Source organism: Castor canadensis, chromosome 9 (genome assembly GCF_047511655.1).
Source record: "Castor canadensis chromosome 9, mCasCan1.hap1v2, whole genome shotgun sequence".
Classification (NCBI taxonomy): domain Eukaryota; kingdom Metazoa; phylum Chordata; class Mammalia; order Rodentia; family Castoridae; genus Castor; species Castor canadensis.
Window position 1 is genome coordinate 81,266,589 of NC_133394.1, and position 6,670 is coordinate 81,273,258.

Sequence of the window (6,670 nt, forward strand, 5' to 3'; positions counted from 1 at the left end):
GAGAAAGAAACCTTTCCTGTACCAGGAAGAGAAGAATATTCTTATCGCCAGAGGCTGGTAGTCAACACTGAGATGGACACATACAAACAAACCAACTAAAATAACCTTTGTCTTCTCTTAGTTCCTCCAGATATTTCCAGTTACTTTCCCACAATTTACTGCCCCAGAAACAAACTCCTTTTCTTTTGTCTTGTCACTTCTTTACAAATTTATGCTCTTTTGTTTGAAAAAAGGTATATAATTACTTGTATGAAAATAGAATAATGAAACCTGATGCAATTGTTTTAAGTAGAGGGGGAATGGGATGAGGGAGAATGATGGAGGGGGTGAACCTAACCCAGGTACATTGTAAGCATATGTGGAAATGTCACAATGAAACTCTAATGTATGCTAATAAATAGCATGGAATGAAATAATTTCATAACAATGAAACTCCAACTAATAAATGCTAATAAAATGCTTTAAAAATATATATGTATGTAATTGCACAACGTATGACACTATACTCCATAAGTATGTAGAATTATGTCAGTTTTTTTAAAGTGTATAAGCTCTCAGTCACTTCAGGTCTTCATTTTCCTATAAAGGATCCTGTGTACATGTGAAAATATTTGCTTTTCTCCTATTAATCTGGGTTTTTTTCAATCAGTTTTCAAACCCAGTCACAGAACCTAAGCGGGAAGAGGATAGATTTTTCTTCTCCTTTCACCTCTCTTTGTGATTCTTTCAGTCAGGCTCCCTCAGTCAGGTCTCCACCATTTAAATCTGCATCCTAAGTTCAAGTAGGTACCAATCACTAACATAAAATATTATTTCTCAATGGTAAAACACTTGCCCAGCATCCACAAGGTCCTGGGTTTGATCCTCAGCACTGCAAAACAAATGAACAAGCAAACAAACAAAAAGCCTAAGAATTCTTTGCTGGCCATGGTGGCAGATACCTGTAATCCCAGAATTTGGGAGGTAGAGATAGGAGGATCACAAGGTCAAGGCCAGCCTGGGCTGCATAATAGTTCAAGGCCAGTCTCAACTACATAATGAAGCCTGTCTCAAAAAAGAAGTATTGTTTAATAAGCTAAAATAAAATAAAATGAAGACAAAATTATAAGATTTAAAAGCATATATATGATTTTTTAAAAATATTACCTACTTATAAAATCTATGAATTGTAATAATATGGAGTTACATGTGGAAGGCTATTTTGGACCTTGCATTGGTGGAAAAATGGTAAGGTTCTGGTTATATGCTAACTCTAAATATTCAGTAAGTGTAAAGATACTATGGTGAACAATAAAAATTCACTTTGTTCATTATCATTGTCTCTGTCTTCTTAAGGGTTAGGATAAATGACATGCTTCCTAATGCCTCCTTGTCCAGTTCAAAATTTCAGTGTCACCTCTATGATCAATAGGTACTTCTTAAGACATGAACAATTAAGCATGGATTTCCCAACACAGGTTTGTCAATACCATTATCCCCGTTTTGACTGTTGGAAATATAGGCTATTCTATTTCAGGTTTCAATTTCATTCTTCCTTTTCTTTCACTAGAACCAATCTACCCTCCTTTCTTCTCTGAAACTACCCTATGATATAGATTTTGTATATTCATCTCATTTCTTCTTTGAGGGAGATAAAGGGCTTAAAAGCAAGACCATAAGTTGTATTCAGCTTTGCACCCTCACACTGCACAGTATCTGAATGTGGCTGCACTTAATTTGTTGACCTCAACTCTTTATTTGTCATTCTTCCTCAGAGTAGAGCTGACCTCACATTTCCCAGTAACTTATTGTTCCTTTCCCATCATACCTAAGTGCTGAGCTCACTCAGATATCAAAGCGTAAGATAAGACCTGTGGTCATGAAAAGCATAAAAATCTAGTTCAGTGACAAGCCAAGGCTCCTTGATGAATTTTCCACTGTTGTCAGTTGCTTTTCAAAGTAATGGAAATTTCCATACATTAAAAAATTTGAACCCATGATTTTTCTTTTGTTTTCCCAGGAGTCATCCTCATGAACACTGAGAAAAATCTAGAGTTGGAAAAACAGTTAATCTATAGCCCCCCCTAATTTGTAGACTGGCTTTAAAAGTATCTGTTAAAAAAAAGGTGATTTACAATCTGCAGGGTGGAGTGGTTAGCTAAGTAGTTATTTTATACAACTATCAGTAAAGAATGACACATTTTGCTTGGAGGCTCTTCCATATTGAGCAACTAGTTGAAGTCCTAATCTCTAGGTATGTACGATGTGACCTTAAGTGGAAACAGAAAATTTCCCAAAGAGAATGAATTGAAAATGAAGTCATTGGAGGTGGGCCCTTGTCTGGTTGGTGCTCCTACAAAAAGGGGAAATTTTCACACAGGGACAACACACGAAGAAGAAAGATGGTCACACACAGTTGGGGGATTGGAGCACTCCATATTTAAGCCAATGAGCACAAAACATTGCCAGTAAATCACCAGAATTTAGGAAGATGCCAGGAAAGATCTTCCCCTACAGGTTTCTGAGGGAGCCAGGCCTGGATGACATTTGGATTGTGGACTTCTAGCCTCCAGAATAATACAGTAAATTTCTGTTTTCAGCTGTCATCCACTCGTACTTTTTTATAGCAACTCTAGAAAACTAATACAGGGCCTTCTGTAATACACACTGGCTCCTCATGCTGCCAAATATATTTTTAATGAGAAGTTTTAGAATAAAAGTACATGTTAAGAGTTACAATTTTTTTTAATATGGAATGCTTCATGAATTTGCATGTCATCCTTGTGCAGGGGTCTGCTAATTTTCTCTGTATTGTTCCAATTTTAGTATATGTGCTGAAGCGAGCACAAGAGTTACAATTTTAAAGAAAGTTAGTAAATTTAAATGTTTCTGCTTAGGAAAAAAAGAGAGGATCACTTTGGCTGTTAAATGAATAAAGATTAAAAAATAGTGAAAAACTTTGCTAAGTAAAACTGGCAATCATGCTAGTAGTGACTTGTCATTACTGCATTATACCTATAAGAAAATTTTTTAATGTGATTGCAGCCATTAGATGCCATCTCAGATAAGAAGTGGGACTTTTTTGAAGCAGTACTATGGTTTGAATCGAGGGCTTCATGTTTCCTAGGCCAGCACTCTACCACTTGAACTACTCCGCCAGCCTGTAATCCTAGCTACTTGAGCAGGAGGCAGAGATCAGGAGAATAACAGTCCCAGACATCCTGAACAAACAGTTCACAAGACTCTATCTTGAAAATACCCAACACAGAAAAAGGCTGACAGAAATGGGATTTTTTTTAAGTAGAGTACGTAAATCAATAATCTTAATAATCACTTAAATTATTTGTGATTATTTATGTGAAAATACAGTTCCCTGTGCTCCTACTGAGTTGTATGCTTAAGACTTGCAACTCTGTTTAATTTTTCTTCCCTGAAATACTGAAGGTGTTAAGAGGCCAAGGACCACAGCTAACTTGTTCCTTGCTGTATCCAGGGTCCAATGGAGGAAGGAACAGTGGCAAGGAAGAAGATGGGGAGAGAAGGGAGGGGGATGAATTGAGCTTAGTCCTATTCTTTATTTCAAATTTCCTTTTTATTCTACCACAACATGTGAATGACTATTCAATATAATTCTTTCTAAAAATAATTTTGAGTCATATCTAAAAGTTCTCTTTTACTTTTTTGAATTTAAGGTACTGTTTTCTTGGGATGGGATTATGAGCCTCTGATGTGATCTTTCCATTAGAATATTAGTCATAATATTACTATGTTTATTTTTTATATTTTGAACATTGTGTTCCCATCTCTATTCTCTCTCTTGGCCAACTATCTTACAAATGTCACCACAAGGGAAATATGTGTAACAACAATTGTGAGCAAATCCCTTGTGGGTCACTGAACTCTTTGGGTCTCATCATGGTAGAGTAAGATAGGAGTCAAAATACCTGTTGGCTTCCTGCCAGCAACATGCTCTGACATTGAATTAAACTCTTAAGCACAATCTTTTTTTATTTTGGAATAAAACTTTTTCAATAAATATTTTGCACTGATTGCCAATAACTATTTTCAAACACGTGAACATCTAAGAATAAAGATTTTAGTCTCACTGGGAAGTGCGCTAATGCTTTGTTTCTTTGTTTTCTTGCCACTGAAAAATAAACCAAGTCAACATTCTCCATTGGAAATTGACTTTAAGATTAAAAATTTTCACATGCTTTATCACTTTATTTTTATAAAAATGTCCAAAGAGGGCAAAACCATAGAGACAAAAATCATATTAATGTTTGCCAGGAGCTAGTTGGGGGAGGAGCATGGGAAATGATTATTAATAGTTATATAATTCCTTGTGCGGTGATGAAATTGTTCTAAAATTAGACAATAGAAATGGTTGGGTAATTCTGTCAAGTTACCTAAAAGCTACTGATTTTTACATTTTTAGGATATTTTATGCTACATGAATTATATTTCAAAAATGTCCCCTTCTCCCCAAAATACAGACTTTTAAAATTAGGGTTTTTTCCTTGTATAACCTATCCCCAGGAGAAACAAAATTAGTTTAACAGTTTATAAAACACGTTTGAGGCCCCTTTTTCAAATGTATTCAGAGCTGCCCCATTCTTTGACTGTATTCTTTGATAGCAAGTTATCATACTTGAGGATGAATTTGACATTGAAAATAGCTGAAAGTCATTAGACAAAATCTAAATAATGAGATGCAACTATAAATTGACATGTTCTGTGTGCTCATAAAATAACTGCAAATGCTACTTACAATTATTTTTTCAGAAATAGTTGGAGCAGCATCAACATTTTTGGATTAAAGGTAAAATTACCCAAGATGATCCTTTGGCAAGAAAACATTTCTTTCCTGTATTAGTGTTATACTTCTTGTTCATGACAGATGTTGTGAAAAACATGGAACATAATTAGAAAAGCATGCTCCAGTGAATAGTATAAACCCCCCCTCCACATTCAGATCTATTGGACACCATAAATAAACTCCCAACCTTTCTCCTGTGAGCCAAAGGGGTCTTTTGGGTAAGCATACAGAAGCAGGCGTAGGTGAGTATGTGTTTCTCCTCCACTGAAGTTGAAGTAAGGTCAACAAATAACAGATGGAAGTGCCTTATGTCATGGATACCATGTTTCTAGCCCTCAGTCCTGCCCTGTGGGCTTCAATAGACTTCTAAGTACTGAAGGCATGGGAGGGGCAGGGATTGTGCCTGGTTTGGTCAACTGTCTGTCATCGTAGACCAGTTATATACTGAGGGTTTTTTCCATGCCAGGCTAGCACCAACACCACTGGCATTTCATCCTGTGAGAAAGCACTGGCATCTCTTAGTCCACAGACCAACTGCAATGTAGCACCTGCATCTGTTTTTGTAACCTTATTCAAGCTGCCATGTGTCCAATCTCACAGTGGTTCTCTGTTCAAAGAGGATAGTTCCTATCCACACCTGCTTAAAAAGGCATTCTATATGTTCCTTGCATAACTCAAAATGCATGAAAGTGGCACAATTTATGATCTTTCTGGAATATTGCTTGGATTCCTATTCTTTTGCACCTCATCCTCCAGATTTCCATTTACCTGCTTGAATTCTCCCTCTCTTTCTAAGTTCTTCCGTTCTTCTTGCCTCTTGGATTCTGTAGTACTCTCAATGACTAGAAAAAGTTTGACAGAGGTAGAACGATATCAGAGGAAGTGGATAGAACTTAGTCCAACAAATTAGAAGTCCATGAATATTTTGGAGGATTCAGGGAAAGTCTGTGAACACTCCTTTACCAATAGCTGCTATTGGGCTCAGTTTTTAATTTAGTTTCTCCCCTATAGATCCTAGTATACACGCTGCTTTCTCTCTGTGGCTCAATGCATTCTTTGCATTTCATGGCAAGGGATTTCATAGTGATGTTGTTTGGATTACACCCTTCAGTTCTCTTATGACTCTCTTCCTCTGTTTCACTGCATTGTCTTATGGTATCATTTAGTATATCTCCTTAGATTCAACCAATGTGTATTCTGCCCTATCTGTGTTTCCTGATTATAGGAAGAAGGAACAGAACCAATAGATAAAAGACAAGGGCAGAGGAGTTTCTGAGACAAAACAAGGGCAGATGCAATAATTCAGGTAGGGGAGAGCAAGCACCCAAGACAAGGCAAGGTGGATGCAGAGAGCAGCAAGCAAGGAAGGGGGATTTGACTCTGGTGTGGAAAAGAGGAGCTGTGTGGTAGAGTTTGAGAGCAATGTCAAGACAACAGTCCTCAGATGGCTTGAAGAATGGAAGCACTATTTGCAATAATCACATAGATTCAAGGATTCTACTTGGAACCTCTTCAGAGTCAGATATTTTGCTGCCTTTAGGAAAAGGATCACTTCCATGGCTTTGTAGCCATGTCATCTACATCTTTGCTGTTGTTCCTCCTGTCTAAAGTGGAGGTTGGTAATATCATCACTAATTATGCTGATGTAGCCTTTTTTATAACATGGCATAGCTGAAAGACTAGACAAAAGTCAAAGGCACTTTGGATATATTCCCCAAATGCATTATTTTGGCTAGTAAAGATCTAGGAAACCCAAATGCTCTGCCACTTTACTTTCTGATGAGGACCATTGAGAGTCCTGTTCTTTTGCTCTAGTGGAAAAGATTTGGGGATCTTCTAACAAGTATCTAAAGGCTGAAATAGGGAACAAAA

The 6,670-nt window shown here is 36.9% G+C and overlaps 1 non-coding gene across 1 annotated transcript; it reads right to left on the reverse strand.

The window, feature by feature from the left end:
• Positions 1 to 2,723: 2,723 nt before the first annotated feature.
• LOC141411130 (U6 spliceosomal RNA) lies at positions 2,724 to 2,826 on the reverse strand. The gene has a single exon (XR_012435971.1). It is a non-coding gene; the product is annotated as a U6 spliceosomal RNA (small nuclear RNA).
• Positions 2,827 to 6,670: the final 3,844 nt, after the last annotated feature.